This window comes from Lynx rufus, unplaced genomic scaffold (assembly GCF_022079265.1).
Source record: "Lynx rufus isolate CCGP_SWC_20201006 ecotype Redwood Valley unplaced genomic scaffold, mLynRuf1.p SCAF_2, whole genome shotgun sequence".
NCBI classification, from domain to species: domain Eukaryota; kingdom Metazoa; phylum Chordata; class Mammalia; order Carnivora; family Felidae; genus Lynx; species Lynx rufus.
Genome location: NW_025814834.1, coordinates 153,406,250 through 153,428,349, shown reverse-complemented (window position 1 = coordinate 153,428,349; position 22,100 = coordinate 153,406,250).

The following is a 22,100-nucleotide window of genomic DNA, read 5'->3' as shown; positions in this document are numbered from 1 at the left end:
ACAGTACACACAGATCAGTAGGCATGAAGGGTGATATATACTTGCTATATATAACCAGCCACTGGATTTATCTTGGATAGGTAATAAGAACCAGGGAATAATCCAAGGCGTATTAGAAGAGTATAAATACACACAACAGAGAAAATTTTTATACAGATCGCGGGGAATTCGAATGAGAGAGGGAGAGAAAATTAGGAAAGTCAAAGTTAAGTTCAGGCTTTAAGGGAAAACAACTAGAGTCTAAGAACTCTGCTTTCTCAGAAATAAGCTGCTAGGAAAAGCAGTTGAAAGCTAAGACACAGAGAAGGCACTCATTTCCAGATGACAAAACCTAAGATGTATTATTGCTCTAGACTGATCCTCTGTCGGAGCAAGATTGAATGGATAACCTATTTGGTCTTTCCATTTCTAGCTCTTTTTCATTTCCACTTCCATTATTCTATGAATATACAAGAAAGGGAAATATAATATTGTTAAAGCTCAGGTATGATTTATTGACTCACTGTGTCTTTAAGATAACACATGTACATTGTGTTGTTATACTTGATAGCACGTTTTTTTTTTTTCATGAATAGTCGTGAATAGAGTAAACAGACTCATAAAGCCTGTTTAAAGTGTCAGCGTGTAAGTTACTGCCGATGGTGTCTTGGGGCTGCGTTAACTTAGACATGTAATTTTTCTTTCTTCCTCTTCCCTCTCGCCTCCCTTTTTAATTAATAGATCTTCTCATTCATGAGCATTTAGCATCACCTTGTTTGCGTGATGCAATTCCCTTTGGGGGTTTCCTCTGTGGATGTAGTAGAAGGACATGGAAACAGTTTGATGAATCACAATTTGTTGAAGGCAGTAATGGTAGCAGCGATAGAAAAATGGAATATTTGCAAAATGCCAGAGGTGAAGGAATAGGACACACATGATTAAAGTTGCCATAAAATCAAAGCTGTCAAAGCAACAAAAGCCGTAAAAAAGAAATATTCTGGCAACGTCAGTCTCCCCACACATCCAGGGGTGCCATGAAGCATATTACTAAAGAAAGTCCGTTAGGAGTAGAGGAAGACATTTTTCCCACTGACTATGAAAACATATGCTGAACTGTAAATGTTCTCTGCCCCAGGAATTTTAGCTTGAGTGTCTTGGGACTGCAACCTTAAAACACCATTCGGAAAGCAAACACTAGCAACACTATTTCAAGGGGCTGAAAAAAGAAGGGAGGAGGGGATGTAGTAGGAAAGGTGATTTGGGGAAGCATATTCAAAGGCTGAGGCTGACTTTGGGGAACCCCGGTAGAGGATGTAGAATCTTGCATTCAATAGTACCTGTGTTGTCTTTTCATAAAGATAGTGTTACTGTGGAGCTGGAAGCATGGAAAATGCCTCCATTTCCTTCCCAGAATTCACAACTAGGGGGCAGGTGGAGTCTGTTGAGTGATATGCAAAGTGTATGTCTAGAACCAAATGGTAATTATTCCCTACCTGATGAGATCCAAGCTACTTTGGCATATGTGATTGGTTAGAAAGGGAAATGATCTGGAAACGTCCTAGAGTAGCCTAAAAACCTAAAGGTATACCAGGAAGGGATTGCACTGCTTGCTTTTGCTGCCCTTGATGGAAAGCTCTGCCTGACTGGAAGGTAGACTCTTAACATTAGAAATAAATTCTAAAGTTATGGGCAGGGGCGCCTGGGTGGCTCAGTCGGTTAAGCATCCAACTTTGGCTCAGGTCATCATCTCACAGTTCGTGGGTTTGAGACAGCTCAGAGCCTGGAGCCTGCTTCGGATTCTGTCTCCCTCTCTCTCTGTCCTTCCCCCACTCGCACTCTGTCTCTCTCAAAAATAAATAAACATTAAAAAATAAAAAAATAAAGTTATGGTCTGGGTTTGAGTGAGACAACAGATTTGGAGTTTGGTTTTAAACAGAAGCAAGTTGTTACATAGCTCCTTGTATGGAAAATATATGCATATTTTTTTTTAAAAATCACACTATTTCTGCCAGGCTATTAGTGGTATAGTTTAAAATACTTTTGTGAATACATAAAAGTACAGTAGTCCCCATATATCTGTTCCAAGACCTCCTATAGATGCCTGAAACTGCAGATAATACTAAACAGTATATATACTGTTTTTTTCTTACATATACATACCTCTGACAAAGTTTAATTTATAAATCAGGCACAGTAAGAGATTAGCAACAAGTACTAATAAAAGAGAATGATCACAATAATACTATAAAAAAGTTAAATGAACATGGTCTCCCTCTCCCCCCGCCCCCCCCCAAGATATTGTACTTCTCACTCTTCTTCTTGTGATAATGTGAGATGCCTCTGTGATGTGAAGTGAGGTGAATGAGGTAGGCATTGTGCTACTATTGACCTTCAGGCCATATGTCAGAAGGATGATCTGCTTCCTGGCTGCAACTGACCACAAGTGACTGAAACCAAGGAAAGTGAAACCATGGATAAGGGGGAACTACTGTATTCCTTGGAGGCTTGCTGAACTTGATTGCATTCGGAAAGCTTTCAGAAACCATGAACCCATGACCATTTTCTAATGAGGAGCTCATTTTCCTTTCCTACAAACTTTTTTGAAGCCTCCAGTAGGAGTGGTAATGAGGGAGTGAGGGTGAAAATGCAAAGCTGGAAGAAATTGAAGAACCCACCTGCAGTTCATGTGCTCTCCTCCCAGAGGGGCATTCCAGAAGACTCAGGAAACACCGTGCTGAAAACCAGTTATTGGGACACAAGATCTGCGTCAAAAGACCCTCAAACGCTTTAATCGTCTACAGATTCTTTTTGTTAATTGCTGTCTATACTTTTCCAGGAAGATTTCTTTTACTGACACTCATGGCTACTTGGGGCCACTTGGCTGCTTCAGATCTTATAAATAGTGGCCAAGATATAATAAACATACCTTTCCTAAGACTGGCTTTATTCCTGGTGTGGAGCTTATGTACCGGAAGAGCCCAGCTGCCTACACAGCTCTCTGTACACAGCAGTCAGGGGAGAGGCTCACCACTTACTAGATGTTTCATCGTGGGAAAGTTACTTATATCAGATTAAAGGTACTGGCACCAGACATTTCTATAATGCCTCTTCTGATTGGAAAACTTAAAATTTTTAAGTAAATCAACTTCTCTGAATCTGTTTTCTTACCCACAAAATAGGGATATTGAAATTAATCCATCTTTCTTCCTAGGGGTGTTGTAAACCATCCTGTTGCCAACTTTCCTACATTATATAATTAAAAGGAAACATTATCATCAGTATCGTACTTATCATCACCATTGAAACTTTGTTTTTAACATCTTCCTATAAATATAAAAAGTTCCATTTGGAAAACTGTTCAGTTTCTTTGAATGGATTAAAAGAAAGATGCACAATGAATGAAAAAAATTGTCAGAGTTTGCTTTAATTTTTTTCTTTATAAATATCTGAGCTCATCTTGCAATAAAATATGTACTCGTGTGATTGTAATCATTTCCATGGTAGCAGATCGGGGATGACACACAAAGGTCTGAGACTTGAGTATAGGTTCAAGCAGCAGGAGAAACTGGTTTGGGACCAAATAAGCTCTTATTCAAGTAAAACTGTCGAAAAACACTGCCAAGGGAATACAGAAAATAACTGGGGAAGGAAATTGCTTTTGGGATAAATGTTCTGTTCTTTCAAGTTTGCTCTGGTACAAAAGTGCCCCTTTGAAGAGACTTAATAGAACCATTAGAAGGACCAAACATGAAATATCTCATGAAATCTTAACAGGTTTATTTTATAACCATTTTTCCTAAAGGTGTATATAGAGGAAAAAGAAACCAAGGAGATAAAATTTGCACTCTTGTACAAATGCACAACGCTATTTGATGTAGAACAATTACTTATGTCTAAATCGATTCCAAATTTGCTGTCTGATCTGTGCTTTGCTGTTACTTATGCATTCTGTGCTACCTGTATGTCTGGACGCCAAACTGAAGTGCTTGATTTTTCCTTCACTTGCTCATTTACTGAACTTTTGCGGGTTACTTGTAGCTCTTTAACAACAACAGTCCGTTGACGCTCTCTTTAGTTTTGATGAAAGTTTTGATATCCTTGTCTTCCTCTTACTTTTCAGTTATTGGGCATCCACTGTGTGCTGGGATGCTGTACAGATATGAGGAGTTGCCTGTTCTAGGCCCTGAGGATAAAAGAATGTATCAAATACATTCCCTGCTTGCAAATAACTTGCAGTTAGAATTTTAAATTTAGACCGTTGAAATACAACAATATGGAGCTACAGTGTCTGTAATCTACAAAGAACTACTAATTCAGTGTTGCCTAGAGTCGCCTGGGTGGCTCAGTCGGTTGAACATCCGACTTTGGCTCAGGTCATGATCTCGTGGTTTGTGAGTTCCAGCCCCGCGTCGGGCTCTGTGCTGACAGCTCAGAGCCTGGAGCCTGCTTCAGATTCTGTCTCTCTCTCTGTCTCTCTCTCTCTCTCTCTCTCTGCCCCTCCCCCACTCACATTCTGTCTCTCTCTCCTTCAAAAATAAATAAACATTAAAAAATTAAAAAAAAATTCAGTGTTGCCTTAGAGGAGGAGTCAAAATTGTTAAGTGTATTAGTAGTTTCACTGAGGCATGGAAGACAGTAGGAATTAGCCTGTCCAGTGGGGGGGGGGGGGGAGGGGAGGCCATAGGGGATTCAGAAAAGGGGAAGTGGGTTATTTCTAGGGTCAGAATAGAGGAAGGGTGTATTAGTTTGCTAGGGTGACCATAAAAGAATACCACAAACTAAGTGGCTTAAATGGCAAAAATTTGTGTTTTTTTGTAGTTATGGAGACTGGAAGTCCAAGTTCAAGGCATCACCAGGATTGGTTTCTGTGAGGCCTCTCTCTCTGGCTTGCAAATGTGTCCTCACATAACCTAACCTCTGTCTGCATGGACTTCCTAGTGTCTCTTCCTCTTATAAGGACACCAGTCCTACTGGATTAGAGCCCTACCCTTATGATATTATTTTAGCTTGATTATCTTGCTTAAGTTACATTGGGAGTTAGGGCTTCAGCATATGAATTTTGGTGGAGCTAGGGGTGACACAGTTCATCCATAACAGAGAGTAAAGGACTCAAGTCTAGTCAATGAAGTAAAGGAATGAGAAAGATCATATAATGCTTGAATGTCAGACTGTGTGTCTAAGTTAATAAATTTTAGGAAACTGGGGAACCACTGAGGATTTTGTCAAATGGGCTACTGTGATCAGATTTGCCCTTTTTAAGGATCGTTCTTGCTGCAGGATGAGAGAGCAATGAAGGCGGGGTCAGTGGCAGAGACAAGCTCAGATGCAGAGAGACAGGTTAACAGAGCAGGGAAGTCTGCCAGGCCAGGGACAATGATGGCCTGAGTCAGCAGTGGATAAATTAAGGAGACCTTTAGGGAGTAGAATTGATAGGAAGTGATGGTTAAATTGTGTATAGAGAGTGAGGAAAGGAAAGTGGTTGGTGTTGGCTTTGCAGTATTTGGAGTAACTAAGTAGATAACGAGATAAATACAGTAAAAGTACTGGGATTTAGGGGTTGGGCAGGAGATGACATGATCAGTTTTGACATGAAGACTTTAAAGCCTGTAGAACATCCAGATGGAGACGTCTAGGTAGATATATAAGCCTGAATGTCTCAAAAGAGTTCTTGGATGAGAACAGTTTGAAGATATTCAGGAATATGGGCAAGAGTTAGAGCTGTGAGAGAAATTACCTAATTAATGTAAACTGTGAAGATAGCAAAAAACACCTCATACAAATAAAAGGTAGGAAGCATTGTCATTTAAAGTATGAGTAGAAGACAGCCCTTCCTTCTTATTGATGTATATAAAAATATAATTCAAATAATACACTAGTTGTGAATTTGACTCAATTCTCTAAATAAATAGTAAATTATGTTTGTATTGTGATTTACAAAATAAATCGCATTGCAAAGATTTATTCCCATTGTACGTAAATATTTTATTCTCTTTGATTTCAATTTCAATCTGTGATTTGATTTTCGGCTTAAAGTCTTGTAAAAACTAATCATTATTTTGGTTGCAATATTTTCCCAAGTCTTCCAAGTAGTGTTAAGATTAAAACCTAAATCCCTATTAACTAGTAATGGAGTTTTGAAAAATGTAAATAACTCCAATAATACCTTTAAATCAGGGAAAATTTGACTTAATTCTAAATATGGCATCGTTCTATGCTTTTGATTTCAAGTTGCATAACTTTAACAGCTGTATCTTAAAGCATTATCAGGAGATGCTAATTCATATTCTTTCTAATTCATATATCACTGCTGTGTCCCATTCATAATAGTCACATGCACACAGTATACCTACCTGAGAAAATTTACTGTGGTTGTATGCTTGGCTTCAGGAAATTGACCTGGAGAATTGGAATTCATTGGAATTCTTCCTATGAGGAAGGAAGGGACCCAAACAGCTGGTAACAGTAATTCTCGAGCCTTGCTGCATTTTTTTTCTTTGAACATCTATTTACTGTCTCAGGCACTGTTCTAGGAGCAGTGATTACAGAGGATAGCAGTAAACAGAACTTAGCTGAGACCTCCTTGTTTCAGAGCTTACAGCATATCTTCTTTTGAATTCACCTGAATATATTGCTGTAAAACCCTATCCCTGCATATAAGAACGGGATGGTGTAGCGCTGTTGCTGCAGCTGTTTATGGAGCAGTTCATTATAAGTTGGCTCTTCAATTCTATCACCTGTTCTTGGAGGTAGCTATTCTGTATTCCAGAGCTTCCCTCACAATGATGGAAGTAATGACTTGGACCAAGATGAGCAGCCACGAAATCATTTGCTATTGGGCCCAATAGGGTAGGAAAAAAGATAGTCCTTGGTCTCGGTTTTCTTTGAATCGTCATTGCTTCCTAATTTCTGTTCATGGCTCTTCTTCTCCAGCTTGAATATTCAAGAATATAGGAGGTTAATTAGTTGAAGCAGAAGAAGTATGAGGTTGGTTTTAGTTAAGTAGAAGTGACAGACTTTTGAACTCTGCATACCGTGACAAGAATTCCAAGGCATTCACTACCACTTGGTTATTGATTTCCACAGATTTTTGCATCATTTAAAAAAACCAGACTAACTTAAGGTAAGCAACATTATCTATACAACAAACTTGTCTTTAAGGAAATCTAATGGTGTTGACACATAAAGTGGAAAAGACTTTTTAAAAATGTGTATTTTAACACTGTGGTTGAGTTATTAAATAACATTTATTGTGCTTCCATTTAGAACATTTGAATAAAGAAAAGCCTATACAATTTCATATGTTTTTCTTTCTTAACATGTGAAAAGAGAGAACCATTAAGTAAACATACAGTCATTTTAATGAGAAGTATTTCCAAATATCAAATGCAATAATATTTTAATTTCTCATTATTTTTCATATTTACCATGCAGTAGATTAAAAAAACACAGAAAATTTAGAAATGATTGAAATTTGAAATGAATATTGTTATTATACTGGCCTAACAATGTCATGATTCTTCCGCAGGGGCTCAGTATCACACTTCAGTATCTTGATAGATATCATAGATGTTAGGTTATTATCAAATCTGACAGAAAAGGCTGTGATTTGAAAGCTTCCTTAAGAATTCTATCTGTAATTTCTGTTAACATTTGACAGAGTTTCATGACATTAGAACCACTAAGCTCATTGAAATTCAACATTGGCTGAGTTTCTTGCATACGCTTCTCATTTACAGATAACACTTCTATTTCCTGACACAGAGATTCAAAATGAATACCTCAAGCAGGAAAACAAAACAAAACAAACTACAAAAAAATTCATTTCAAAATAAAATCAAACACACCAGAACAAGTACCATACTGAGAAACATTTTAAGGAGACCGGGGGGCGGGGGGGGGGGGGTGGCGATGGAAAGGAGCAGATTTAATTGATAGAAAACAGACTTTTATACTCAAGTTCAAACAACTCATCTTTTCTGTCCTGTCAAGACAGTACCAAATAAATTTAGAAAGTAAATAGTAATAACTCAAATTGCCCTAAGACTGTTTTGTCAATCTCAGTAGTTCTAAAATTTGTGATTAAAACTATATCTCGCAAATATTAACCTTTCGATAGTTTTGCAACTTGTTTCAAGATACATATATGTAGGAATTTTCCAATCTATTGAATTTTTTCCCCTTTCTATCTCTATGTGGACATATTTATTCAATTTGTATAAACAGCCACTTTAAGGTAAACTGGGAAAGTTGATTCAATTTGACAACTTCTAAGTATGATCTTATGTACCTTTGATATCAGACTGAAAAATAATCAGACAGCTTTTCCCTACTCCATAGGGGTTTTGGGGGAAAAAAGAAAAAAGAAAGGAAAAATATATTTGTAGTTCCTTCATCTTCTGAACTAGTCACATGGCCATAAAATAACACAAAAACTCACTGGACCAAGATATGAAGTAGACACTCGATGTGCTTGTTGATTTTTGGAAATTATATTTTGTTAAACAAAGAGACAATATTATCCAAAAAGCTAGGCAAATATTTATTTGATGGAGCTTATGAAGAATAAAACATCAATAGTTAAATAAGGTCCTCTTAATGAGATTCTACCCCTTAAAATTGCTCAGAACATGTAAAGCATGTTAATTAGTAACATTATTTTTATACTTCCTAAAAATGATAGGGTTTTCTCTGCTTTTTCTCTCTTGAAAATTTATACGACAAATACATATTGCACACCTATAATGTGCCAGGCATAATTGTCATAGTGTGTCAACATAATTGCTGTTTTTCTACGTAAAAATTTTAAACCGGACACATAGTCTGGAAGTAGATTTTTTTGTACTTTCCATGGTCTTGCAGTTTCCTGTATATCATCTGTAATCTCCAACCTCTAAATATGCAATGAACGGTAAGTTAATTTTCAGGTCACAGATACCAACTGATACTTGTATTCTGAATGTGGAACTTGGAATTTCCAGATGAAATAATGGATTATGCTGTGGGAACAAAAGGATAGAACACTTGCAGTTGTGATTGTCCTACACAAACTGAAATTCACAGACCTCATCCCATTAAACCCCCAGAAAAAAAAATGCCTTTTAATTAGTGTGAGTCCCCCCACCCCTATCCTTTATGAATGTTAGAATTGTAACAAAAAGGCCACTGCACCTTTGAAATGTTTCACGTGAAAGAGCCCAGTTTCTGGTTTCTATTTTGCACTTCTAAGTGTTTTCTAGATCCTTTGGAATGCTTTGCCTGCAATGGCTGTGCCATTCTTACAGCTTAATGCGTGTGCCTTTCTTGCAACTTTATTTCTAATTAGTTGTTGCCTTCTTAGAGATGAAAGCCCTTTTGCACCTTGAAGGGCGATGTGAACTTAATGAAAATATGCTGATACAAGTTAAAGATGTTTCTTTATGCGAGTAAGGGCGTTGAAGGTTAACCCTGACCTTCTCAGAGGAAAATTGCTGTACTATGTTTCAGTTAAGATTATGTATTACCATATTTCTTTCAGCTAAACCAGGCACATAATTTCAGGGTGAAAAGAGTTGTTTTCTTTAGAATCACCTAAACACAAGTTGGCTTAAATGGATAGCTGCAAAAATAAATCCTTGGCAGCAATAACAATACCAGGAGAGAATGTGGAGTGTTATCAAGAGTTGCATCAGGGCAGAGGATCCGCCTTCCCATTTGTTTTTCTTTGGCTGGGGAAATAACGTCCCCTCTGGCAATAACTTCTGAAGTTTCTTTGTGTATTTTGAAGTATTCAGAGTGGACACTGTGATGTGCTGCCCAGATGCCCCTATAAGGGGCACTTGTTAGCCCAGCTGCTGGGAGTGCTGCCGACAGAAAGCTTTCAGGAATCCCCTTCCGGGACTGCCTCAGGTGGAGAGTGACCCTGCTCACACCAAGCTTTTTTTAGGTCAGCCCCCGTCAGATGACTGATGATATGGGTGGAGGGACATAAAAGCCTGGATACCTTAGCCCAGCTTGGAATTTTGAAGGGCCATTCTAGTCTTAGAGTTGCCTGTGAAAAGATGAAAGAGAAGTACAACGAACAGGCATATAAGCATCTCTTAAATTCGCCCATTTGCCACGTTTATCTTCATATAGGTACGTACACGTGCAGATTGCTAAACTTTGAGAAGAATGTTTCAGAAATTACGATACATCACCCTGAAATATGTCAGCAGTTATTTTCCAAGAATAAGGACACTCCGCTGCATAGCCGTAATAATATTGTCACTCTCAAGGGATGTAACGTTGATACTGTACAACTGCCTGATATACAGTCCGTATTCTAATTTCCCCAGTGTGCTAGAAATGTCTTTGATAGCTGTTTTTTTTCTCACTGGGAATCCGTCAAGGATCGCAGATTGTATTTGTGTCTTTAGTCTTCTTTAATTTACAATAGCTCTCCCACTTTCCTCTTTCTTAATCACATTTTTTAAGAGTTCAGAAAATTGTTTTGTGGAATGCCACACAACCTGGGTTTGTGTGAGTGTTTCCTGATGAGTATGTTCATATTCAACATTTTTGTAAATAATACTAAAAATGTGATATTGTGTCCTCAGTGCATCTAGGTGATATTAAGTTGATGACTTAGTTAAGGTTGTGTCAATGAGACTTCTTCACTGGTAAGCTATCTATTATCCTTTATAATTAATACATAATCTGTAGGGAACTCTGTTTCACCAAGGCTTTAAAACTTTGGATTTTATGTTCTCAATAACATTCTCTAATGGTTTTAACATCCATTGAAAATCCTTGCCTAAATCTATTTTTATGCTAGAGTTTGCAAAATCGTTGTTTAATTTTTTCCTTCTATGTTTATTAGCTGGAAGTCTTCTGTAAAGATGAGCCTTCCTTCTTTCCTTTTTTCTTCTCTGCCTTTTTTGGGGGGAGGGGCAGCAAAGGGTAGAAATCAGGGATTTTATAAATTTGATGTGTAATAATTTATTAAAATTATTTTAGTTTTATATGTTTATGATTCCCTCAATTTAGTCAGTGGAAACCTCTTAAATCCTTTGATAGTTTGCTTTCAGGCGTAAAAAGGTATTTTATTTCTTTGCCCACATTTGTGATCAGTTATGTCCTTCAAATGGTATTTACAAACCAAAATGGCATTTACAGGCCAAGATCTGGTGCCACTTTGTTCATTGTTCCTGGGATTCATTCCATTTCTAGGGCTTTTCTATGAACAGATCCAGGAAACAAACAAAATATAAAAATCATATGTTCTTGCAGGGACCTCCAGTTTCTTCCCATCCTTCTCTCATATACTTCTTTCCTCAGTGAGAACTCTGGTTCCCAAGTAACATTCATCTGTTTACTCATTGGCCCTATATCTATCAAGCTATCTAGCTGTCTGTCTGTCTGTCTGTCTATCTATTATCTATCTATTGTCTATCATCTATCGATTTATCTATTGACTTATCTATCTATCATCTATCTATCACTTATCCGTCATCATCTCTTCCTCCTCCTCCTCCCTCATCATCATGATCATCATCATCATCTTTCACTTATTAGGAGGCTTAAATAAAACCCTTCAAAACACACCCCCACTGAGTAAAGATGAAGCTATTCTTGCGGTTTTTGTAGTTAGAATATATCCAGGGTGCACAGCTGAAATACTATGGTCAAAGATATTTAATTAGTTCTGTTATTCCTATGTAATTATATTTTCCATTTGATATGGTTGTCTCCATTTGTCTCTGTGTATAATTAATTTTGCTGGTTTTAGTACATCTTTGTTGATTTCTTTTTGAAACTATAAAATGTGTTCATTATTCAAAAAAATTTTTTTAATCCCTTCTCCTTTTCTTATTTTATATAAGAATAGTTGGTTTAGGTTACTTAATGTTCAAGTTTACTGTGATCGCCTTTGGGGGTAATTAACATTGTCCAGAAATGTATGTCTATACAATGAAGACTTTGTGTTTACCTTTTTAGGGGAGAAAGAGGGAAGATTCATATTTGAATGAAGGTTTAGGTACATAAAATTTTAATACATTTTATCAAGTTCATCAAAGCCTAAAATTATTACTTTGTTACATAGGATATCACATGTGTATAGAAATGTGTGCATGGCTGTTGAGTAGCCAAAAACGTGGGCTGTGCCGGCTATTGTCTCTCAGTTCCAAATACCCCCTTCATGTTCTTCTCTATGATGCTGGCACTCTCTAAACTGTATTTCACCCTTGCCACCCCCATTGTCCTGTTAGGTTCTACCATAGGGCATCACGGGAGACTAGAGAAAAGAAGGAAGATGGAGAAAGGACTTGCTTCTTCTCGTTTACTTGATCCTTTCTGAGTTTCTCCAGCAATAACCCTTTACCGAGACAGAGATCTTTCTAGTAGTAGTTGTTTCAGCTTATTACTTATTCCAATACTTTTAGACTAGCCACTAAGAACTCTATTTTTTCAGTGGTCTGAGTCCGGGTTTCATGATGCCCTTCCTCAGAGCTCCTGAAGTTCTAGCACCATCTGGGGAGTGCTCTGTCTTCAGAAAAATGTGTTCCAACTTTGCGAATTTCCCCCTTCAGTTTCCTTCCTTTTATCCCAGCTTTTTGGGTAGGAGCTGCTTCAGGCAGTTATAATCTCTATGTTACCTAAGTGTTCCATGGTTGCCTTTTCATTCTTCCAACAATCTAGACAAGCTCCTAAATTGTATTGTGAATACAGTTTATGTGGTTTCTGTTTTCCTGACAGGATGCTAACACATAGGTATACTAAGAATAGTCTTAGTCATTCCCTAACGTTTTTATATCCACACACACCTGTAGGCACCTGTAGGTAACCAATTTACTATATTTCACCGTATCCTTCCTATATTTCATTTCAAAAAAAAGATGTTTATCTATATTTATAATTAAATCTAAACCTGTGTGTAAGAAGCGATGTCTTTTCATAAGGTTTTTTTTCTTTCTTTCTTTCTTTTTTTTTTTTTTTTTTTTTTTTTTACAAAATCTGTAATGTATTCCATCATGTGAATTACCATAGTCATTCAGTCATTCTCCTATAACCAGACATTTGGGTTGTTTCCAGTATTCTTTATTACAAATAATGCAGCTATGAAAAACTGTGTACATAGTTTTATCCCACATTTTTGGAGCTATACCTTCAAGAAAAAATTTCTAAAAGTGAGATTTCTAAGTTAAAAGGTAAACATATATATAGAGTGTTGTTAGATATTGCCAAATTCTTTTTATAGCAATTGTCTCATTTTGCACATTTTCCTACAGTATAAAGAGAATCTGTTTACCCAAAGTTTGCAGAAATAGTGTATTCTCAAGCTTTTGAATATTTTGCTCAATCTGACAGATAAGAAACTGTATCTTTACAGTTTAGTTTTAATGTGAATTTCTCTCATTATGTTTGAATATTTTTTATATGTGTAAGGGTAAGCTTTATACCTTCTCCCATGAACTATTTGTTTATTCTTTTCACTCTTTGGTTTTAACTATTTGTCTCCTCAATTTTTCGGAATTCTTTATATATCAGGAAGATTGTTTTATTTGTTATATATATTCAAGTGTTCATTCCTTCTTGGTTATTTTTCTTTTGAATTTGCTTATAATGTTCTTTTGTGGTTGTTTTTGTTTTGTTTTGTTTTTTGCTATGCAAAATGTTGTAAGTATTCAAAATTATTAATATTTTACTTGTATTATATCTAGAGCCCAGATATTTGGTTAGACATTATTCTGGATGCTTCTATGAAGGTGTTTTGGGGATGAGATTAACATTTCAATCACTGGATTTTGAGTAAAGCAGATTGCCCTCCATAGTGTGGGTGTGTTTCATCCAGTCAGCTGAAGGCATTAATAGGACAAAGACTAAAAAACAAAACAAAACAAAACAAAACAAGACTAAAAAATAAAAACAAGCAAATAAATAAATAAAAGAACAAAGACTGACCTCCCCCAAACAAGAAGAAATACTCCCAGCTGACTGTCTTTGGTCCCAAACTGTAACTTTTCCCTGAGTCTCCAGCCTGCCAGCCCACCCCATCATATCATCATATTATCATATCACTAAGCCTCCACAATTGCGAGAGTTAATTCCTTAAAATAAATCTCCCTCTATGTATATAGACATACCCGACTGATTCTGTTTCTCTGGAGAACCCTAACATATATACCTTATCCATTTGGAATTTATTATGATGTTTGGTGACATGTTTCCTGTCTTAGCTGTTATCCAAATGGTTATCTAGTATGTCAGCATCATTTGTTAAAATGTCTATCCTTTCTCAATGATTTGAGAGTCACTTTTATCATATATATAAACTTTCATCTCGACTTAAGTCAATTTCTAGATAGCCTGTTCTATTCTACCGGCGTATGTATTCTTGCAACAATAACACCTTACTTGCTAAATTTTAGGAACATTATAATACGTTTTCATTTCTGATAGGGCTACTGCCCTTCACTTCTGTTCTCCCCTCGCCCCCAAATTTGGTCATCTTATCACTTAAAAACTTCAAATGTTTAGAAAATTTGAAAGAATTTTACAGTGAGCACTCATACACCAGCGCACATAGTATAATATTAATTTTCTTTTAATCTTACTTTATTACATATTTGTTCATTTATCCATCCCTCTGTGTATACATCAGCCCATCTTATATTTGGGGTGCATTCCAAAGTAAAGTATAGACATCACTATCATCCTCCCAAATACTTCAGTATCTATATGTCAAATAGAATTAAATATTGGTTAGAGTCTTATCTTTAAAATAAATTTTCCTATAATGAAATGCATAAATCTTTAGTGTAGCATCCATTAAGTTCTCACAAATCCATATACCTTGTGATACAGTAAAGTTCTCTCATTGTCTTTCCCGGCAAATGCCTAGTAATGTTCTAAAGGTAATTGCTATTTAGATTTTTTCACACCATAGGTTAGTTTTGCCTATTCTTGGACTTCATGCAATTGAGTCATACACTATGTAAACTTTTGTTTCAAATTTCTTTTATTTGGCAGTATGTTTTGATAGTCATCCATGTTGTGTGCATGAGTAAATTATTTCTTTTAATTGCCGAGTAGTATTCCATTGTATAATTATACCAAACTTTGGTTGTGTATCTTTTACTGATGGACACTTGGATTGTTTCTAATATTTGGCTGTTATGTACAAAGCTGTAATGAACACTGTTAAATAACTACTTAGGGGATATATGTTTTTATTTCTCTTATGTAAGTACCTAGCAGTAAAATTGGTGGGGGGGGCATGAGACAGGTGAATGGTTAGTCGTATAATAAGGAACTGCCAATTCTTTTATCTAATGTATGTGAATTTCAATTGCTTAATTTTTGTTTTTGTTTCTAAATTTTGGTTAATCTGGTGAGAGTTCAGTAGCGGTAGGGTTTTCTTTTTTGCCAGTTTTTCTTGCATTTATTTTTCCCCAATGAACTTTGGAATAAACTTGTCTATCTTCAAAACAAAATCCCAAACAAAACTGGTGACATGTTTTTGAGATAATTTTTAATCTATATTATTTGGGAAAACTAAATTTGAAAAGTAATCTTTTTTTTTTTAAGTTTATTTATTTTGACAGAGACAGAGACAGTGTGACTTGGGGTGGGGCAGAGAGAGAGAGAGAGAGAGAGAGAGAGAGAGAGAGAAGGAGAGAATCCCAAGCAGGCTCTGCACTGTCAGCACAGAGCCCCATTTGGGGCTTGAACTCATGTACTATGAGATCATGACCTGAGCCAAAACCAAGAGTTAGACACTTAACCAACTGAGCCACCCAGGTGCCCCCAAAATAATCTTTTCTAATGGCGAGGAATGCTTTCTATTTGTTCTAGTCTACTTTTGTGTCTTCAGGAGTGTTTTTACAGTTTTCTCTTTTCCACATTTCTTATTCAGCTTATTCCTAAATGTTTAATTTTTGTGCTATTATTGTAAATGGTTTTCTCTTCAATTGGTTATTTTTTTTTATTTTTTTTTCAACGTTTATTTATTTTTGGGACAGAGAGAGACAGAGCATGAACGGGGGAGGGGCAGAGAGAGAGGGAGACACAGAATCGGAAACAGGCTCCAGGCTCTGAGCCATCAGCCCAGAGCCTGACGCGGGGCTCGAACTCACGGACCGCGAGATCGTGACCTGGCTGAAGTCGGATGCTTAACCGACTGCGCCACCCAGGCGCCCCTTCAATTGGTTATTTTATATATCTCTCTATATAATTTTGTGTAGTAACATATAGTAAGTATATATTAGTATATATATTTACATACTAATTTTAATCCTGTCATCTTAATGAATTCCTGTTCTGTAAGCTAGTTTTAGCATTAATTCTCTTTGATTTTCTAGTTATATTGTCATACCATTTGTATAGAGATAATCTAAAAGCCTCATTCCCCCAAGTCTTATGATTTTTAATAGTTTTCAGTTTTCTGATTTGCTTTGACTCTTTTTTCTTTTTGCCCTGAATGTAACCTTGTCTGGTATTAAGATTGCTAATCCTGCCTTATTTTTCTTTGCGTTTACTTTATATGTCTCCCTATCATGTTATTTTCAATTTTTTGACACATTGTGTTTTTGTTTGTGTTTCTATAAGCTTTGTTCAACCTGAAATTCTTTTTCTTTTAATAGGAGTGCTTAGCCTATCTATATTTCTTGAGGTGACAGATTTGTTTGGGCTTAGTTCTTTCATAGTCTTTTATATGATACTTTCACTTCTTTCATAGTCTTTTATATGATACTTTCACTTTTTATGACTTCTTTGATTTTTTTTTCCTGTATTATATGGTGGTTTTTCTCCTTGGCTTTGTCTTGTATGTAGATTCTCTCTGGTAAGTTGTAAGTTGTATCTGTATTGTCAGTTCTTTTAGTGATTACATTTATACCATCATTTTACATAATATACTTACTACTCTGCATCTTTAGGTGTAACTATTGAATCTCCATTTTGTGCAATAACAAAATTGCCATAATTCCCCAATCTCTTCTTTTTACTTCCATTTGAAATTATAGATAAACAGCATTTTTTCTTCGTCTGTTCTATACCTTTATATACTTAAACACAATTGTATTTCTATTATATTTTTATCCATTTAAAAACTATATATATTTTAGTTACCAGCTTAACAATGAAGAAATAAAATACTTATATTACTCCTTATCTTATTTCTTCCTTTCGTGTTGAATTTTTTGCTCATATACATTTGCTTTATTTTTGTGGTTTGTTATATTTTCTTTTGATTTTATAACTAATTTTATCAAACATTTGGTCTTATTCTCAGTTGTTTGAATTCAAGGTACTAACCAATCATTTCCCATAGTTTCTTTATTAATCTTTTCCTTGGCTCCATTGGTTTCCTTAAAGAAGGACTCATGGGAGTTGGAATTCTTGCACATGTAAAGATGCCTGTCTTCTGGCTTTGTTTTCATTCACAGTTTACTGGTTATCAAGTTTTTGTGTTATACTTTTTTTCCCTGAAAACACTGTACACATTTGCCAATCTCAATTACCATTGGAGAAAGCTGAGCAGAAGCCTCTAAGGCTGGCCTGAATCTTCACTTAATGTGGTGACTTTGTACTTTTGACTTGAAGCCAAATAGAATTTTTTGATTTGTTTTGTTTAGAGAAGACTGACACCTTTATGGTCTATGTTTCAGCATTGATCATTCTGTATCCATGTTTTCCTGGAGAGTGGCTCTACCCTTTTACTCTGTAGGTTAGTCTTAGAATTCTAAAAAAATATTCTTGAATTACATTTTAAAATATTTTTCTGTCCCAATCATTGCTACTGCTTTTGAAAGTCATCGTTTCTGTATATAGCACATCCCCCCCCCCCCCAATCTTGACCTCCATTTACTTGTTTTGTCTGGTTAGCGTGATGTTTTCCATTTGCAGTGTGATCAGTGACACTTTAACAATTGTTGGTTGTTGTTTTGTGTTTTTTTTAACTCAACTTTCCTGAGCTCTTTCTGCTCCTTTTTCTCTGTACCCATCATATATTTTCCTTAAGGCCTACGTTATACTTACCTTGAACTCTTTTGGCTATTTTGTTAATTTTGAAAAATTGTTTGGCATTGTGATTATTATATTTTTCTAGTTGTTTCTAGCCTTCACTTATTACTTTTTTGTATTTGGGGGAGGGGAGATTCTGTACTGGTTCAGTTTGATTGTTTGAATGAATTCTTCTTGGCATGGCGTTTTGCAGGAAGCTTTTGTGAAAAAGGGATCATGGTAATACTATGGGGTGGTAAGAATTCACCTTGGTACACAAGGAAACCCAAGATGCTTTGTTGGATGTGTGAGAGATTTATTTTAGTCATGACTCCAGAGCCAATAAAGATCAACAGCTATAGGAGACTCTTAAATCCCAAGTTTCTCTCCTCCAATCTGTCTCCAATCTCTCCAATCATGCCAAATATGTTTTTGTGTTTCCTTGAGGAGTTCCTGATACATCATGGTACCATATGGCATTTTCCCACTAGCCTGGGCATTCCGTTTCTTCTGTTTTAAAACAAATGATTTTAAAGAAGATCATTGCTTTCGCTCCTCAGATGAAGTTTTTACTTATGAATAACTATGCTCTGCTGGCTGTGTTTGGGATCTGCAGACTTTCTCATTTGGTGTTTTCCCATACCTGTCCCTCCTTTGCTACATTTGGTGGTTCTTCGGCAAATATTAGAGTTTAGGGTTACAATGTTCTGTAATTTTGGAAAGATAAAAGTATTTTTAATTGTGTTTCCTCAGTTATGCTCATTGTTTTTCAGTGATTTCTAAGAGAAGATAAAGACAGGACTGTAAGTTCTCTGTTCATCTACTTTCAATCCTGGGGGGCTACAATACATGTATGACTCTTTACTTACATAAAGAGTCCAATAAGGATGATGCTGGGATCCTGAGGTATTTGTAGCATATGAATCTGCTGTCAGCCTCAGAGTTGCTTAAGGTATGTAGCATAGACTTTGAGGAATAAACTCAGTTTTGGCCTCTTGTATGTGTTTGGGAGGTATAATTTACGTACGAGGAAATTCACCAAGTCTTAGTTTTTTTCTTAACTTTTGCTCTTCACAATTTTTCTTTATCTCTCTTATCTCATAATCCCCATTTATTTTTATCTTACTTGCTACTGGTGTTGTATCAAATAGGAAGTTTGGTCACAAATAACGGAAAACCCAACTCAAAATGATTTAAACCAGTAGTTATCGATCTTTAATATGCCATCAAGATCACTTACCCAGAGTTTCTGATTTAGTAGGTTTGGGGTGGTGTCTGGGAATTTGCATTTCTGACAAGTTCCCAGGTAATGTGGATGCTGCTAACTTGAGAATCATACTTTGAGAATCACTGAGGTAAACAATTGGATATATTATCTTGCAGTAAAGGATGGAAGGATGCCTCAATGGTTTGCTCATGTGATATTTCAACAATACAATTATTATTTCTTCACAAAAACATAGATGATCTACCCTCATGGAGCAAGCTGGTTGTAGCATCTCAGAGCACAACAGCGTTCAGAATCGGGGGTGGGGGGGTGGGGAATAAATACCTGATCCTCTTGTCTCGTCCAGAGCTACTTTTCCATGAAGCACTCTCATTGGTAAAATTAGGCAACACAATCTTTTTAATGCCTATTTACTACAAGGAGGTTGTAACTAGCATTCATTGTTAGATAGGACTAATCAGGACTTCCCTCCTATATCTAGCTCCATTCTGGATAGCCAAATCAGACCAGCGCTTGGGGCTGAAAACAGTGGGGGTTAAGTTGCTCGGATGGGGAAAGTGGCTGTGCTGTTAATTACTGTGTAGGAATGTTTCCTTAGGACTTTTACTGCAGTTTGGGCCCAGTCTTTCCTAGTTTATTTTCATCTGTTTAGGAGTTAAAATCTAAGTGTTAAATGCCACATTAACACCTCCTTGTTAATTAGCATGAACAACAATGTCTCAATTGATTCTTTTAAATTCTCTAGTTCTATTCTTCCTGTCTTTTAGAGTAATCAAACTCTGTACAGTTTTTATGGTATAGTTGTGCAAAATGTGTCCTTCAATATTTACCTTAGTTTTTATTTTTCTTCCCTGTTTCTTTAACAAATATAATTTTTTTTTCTGATTCTGGAACAAACTTGGAATAACCTTTCTTCCGCTGAGATTCTAAGCTGCTGTTTTTGTTACTGTTATAGATATTTCACTGCTTCATTTGCTGATGATTGATTCACAATGACCTGTTTTCTCCAGGTCATGCAACTTGTTTGCTTTATAATAACAGGACCAGAGAATTTTGTAATGGAACTTAACATATGTGAAATAACTATCATATGTCATACTATTATTATTATATAGACATTTTATCAAAGTACACACACACACACACACACACACACACTCAGAAGTAATTAGCTTGACGAAAAGTGAACATTCTCATTTTACCACCAATCAGATCAATAAATTGAACAATCCATAGAAGCTTCTTACATATGCCCTCCTAACCAATATCCCTTCTTTTCCACACCAAAGGTGACATAGATTAGTTTTGCCTATTTTTGAACATAATATAAGTGAAATCACATAGTATGAACGTTTTGTGTCACGCTTCTTTTGTTCCATCTTATACGTGAGATTGATCCTCTGCCTTTTCATGTGGCTAAGTGCTTGCACACATGTATACTCCTGGTGGTAAGGGGAAGTTCCAGTAGCTTCGTATCAGGCGAATACTTAACTATTTTCTCTTCTTAGCTTCAGCAGTTCTGGTGGGTGTGTATAGTGCTAGTTGTGGTTTTAATCTGCATTTTTCTCATGACTAAAGAGGTGAGGATTTTCATTCCAAATTCATGTCTTTAGTACATATAAGACTATTCAGATTTCTGGGTTTTTGTCATCAGTTTTACTAACTTATGTTTTTATAGTTACCTTTCTTTTTGTCCTAATTTTCATGTATATTGGCTTAAGGTTGTGCATAATAGATTCCTCTTGTATTCTTAATCTCTTTAAGTTCTGTATTGATGTCTGTTTTTCATTCCTGATATTATTTGTATTATTTTATTATTTTCTGCTTATTTTTTCTTTGCTAGAATTTTGCTACTCTTATTTGTCCTTCAAAGAACATAATTTGGATTCATTTTTTTTTCTTTTGAGGTTTTTTTTTAAACTTTTCACTCCTTTTTTCTTTATTCTCTTCTTTTCACTATCTTTGGGTTTAACCAGCTGCTTTTTTCCTACCTTTTTGTGGTGGATACATACATAGTTTATTATCAGCCTTTTTTTTTTATCTCTTTCAATATGCGTATTTAAGTTTTAAATTAATTTTGGTTTTCATTTAGTTAAAAACAGTTCTAATATTGAGATTTATTCTTTGCCTATGAGTTACTCAGAAGTATAGTGCTTAATCTCCAAACATTTAAGGATTTTTTTGTGAACCATTTGATGTTATTTTCTAGCTTCATGCAATTTTATTCCAAAAGCAAATGATATATAATTTCAACCATTTGAAATTTGTTGAACTTGTTTTATATCCCTGCATATGGTCGATTTTGTAAATGTTCTACTATTGTAGGATGCAATGTTCCATACAACAATTATATCATTTGTCATTCATGTTGTGCAGATTTCTCTATTTTTACTGATTTTTGTTTGCTTGTCTTATCAAGTATTGAAAGAGGTGTATTAAAATATTCTTTCATGATTATATATATGCTTATATATTTTTCAATTTATTTAATTTTTTAAATTTATTTAATTAATTTAATTTAATTTATTTCATGATTATATATATGCTTATATATTTTTTAATTTATTATTTTTTCTTAGAGAGAGCTTGAGCAGGGAAAAGGGGCAGGGGGAGTGGGAGGGGTGAAAGAGACAGACAGAGAGAGAGAGAGAGAGAGAAAGAATGAATTCCAAGGAGGCTACATGCTCAGCAAGGAGCTCTAAGCAGGGCTCCATTCCATGACTCTGGGATCATGACCTGAGCTGAAATCAAGAGTCAGATGCTCAACCAACTGAGCCACCGACAGGTCCCATGATTATATATTTTTGAGTTCTTCTTTTATGTATTTCAAGTTTTATTTTATATATTTTGAGATCATGCTCTTAGGTAAATACAAAGTAATATTTTATATCTTCCTGGTAATGTAACCTTTTATTATTAATAACTCCCTACT